The sequence below is a fragment of the Punica granatum genome, chromosome 4, assembly GCF_007655135.1.
Source record: "Punica granatum isolate Tunisia-2019 chromosome 4, ASM765513v2, whole genome shotgun sequence".
Lineage (NCBI taxonomy): Eukaryota > Viridiplantae > Streptophyta > Magnoliopsida > Myrtales > Lythraceae > Punica > Punica granatum.
This window is the reverse complement of record NC_045130.1, coordinates 35,453,385-35,454,951: the sequence shown is the minus strand read 5'-3', so window position 1 is coordinate 35,454,951 and position 1,567 is coordinate 35,453,385.

Here is a 1,567-nt window from a genome sequence, read left to right as displayed (position 1 = left end):
TTTATATGAAAAGTACAAAAATATAAATTAATTTTTAATATTGACCCCATAAAATAAATTTTAGTTAATCAACCCGTGCAAAGCACGGGTAAAAGACAAATGTGTGTATATATATATATAGTAAAATAGATTACGACTGTAATAAATGCCCATAACAAATATTTGCAATATTGTAAAAAATTAAATTTCATAAATTAAATATTATAGTAAATGAAATGTTATTCTAATTAAAATAATTATAATAATGATATAATAACTTTTAAGATACAACGAACAAATCTTACACTAACAAAGAACATATATTTGTGTTAATAATATATATGGATGCCGGCATGTGACAATCATTCCAGAAATGAATATATTGTAAAATAGAAAGGGAAAGAATAAATTGATTGGCATTTATATTATCTCATGAAATTGAAATTAATAATTAAAAGTACTTTATTGTATTACGAAGAAAATATATTTTTCAAATATCAAACAATTATAATAATAAAATTATATTTAAATGTGTTAAAACGATCATATACGATGCAGAGTATATAAACACTACAAAATAATTTAATTGATTATGCATAGGATTTCCACAACAAAGTATGTTCTATAGAAAAACTTATGACAATAATATGAATATAAGCTCATAAATGGAACCAAAAATAAGAATATCACAAGCACTCTTTAAATAAAAAAGGCGAAACAAATTTTTATTTTAATTACTAAATTTGATATATAATCAGGCCATGATGGCACTCAACTCGAGTGGCACTCCAACACGGCCTTAAAGCACGATGAATATAATCAGGCCATGATGGCTGAGTTGGACGATCTCGACGAAAAGAGGATATGAGCCTTACAACACATGAACGTTCAAAAGAGAAGAATTGTACGATCTTATAACAAGCGGGTAAAGCCGAAATCTCTTTTGCTTAGGGACCTAGTTTAGAAAACAGTGCTGCCTATCAGCCAGAAGGATAATGCTTTTGGTAAATGTTCATATTTTGCAATAAGATTCAGCCCTAGCTAATTGTTAGCTATCCTCAGCTAGGAATGTGGACCATTGTGGGTTTCTTTGACAACACGGTATTTGCACCCTTTATTTTATCTATTTTTCCGGTATTTTTCATTCCTTTGCACTTTATCTTGTGCTTTACTTCCCGTTCTTCAATTCTTGCACTTTCATTTCGCACTTAGGATCATAGAACCCACCGAGCTTCTTGGATTATCCATCTACCTCCATCTTAGCTCCCGACAAAGTTAGAGTTCCATCTGCGGCTTGGCTTTCAAGCCCTGAAGTGTGTTTCTTTCGGCTTTGCGAGGCCAAGATCCATACCACTTGAGTCTTCCGAGATTCATAGTGGTAGGACCTATCGAATTGGCTTTTGGCCCAATCTCATATGTTTTGGGGTAAAACTACACGCACGTGTTGAAAGAATCAAAATGGCCTTACCGTCGTGACTATGACAATGTATGATCAATCAATAGCCACACGTACATTACATATTTATATCATCAAGGAAACCCTTGAACCGTGGCACTCAAAGTTCTTTTCCGGTGAGGATAGCTGGTA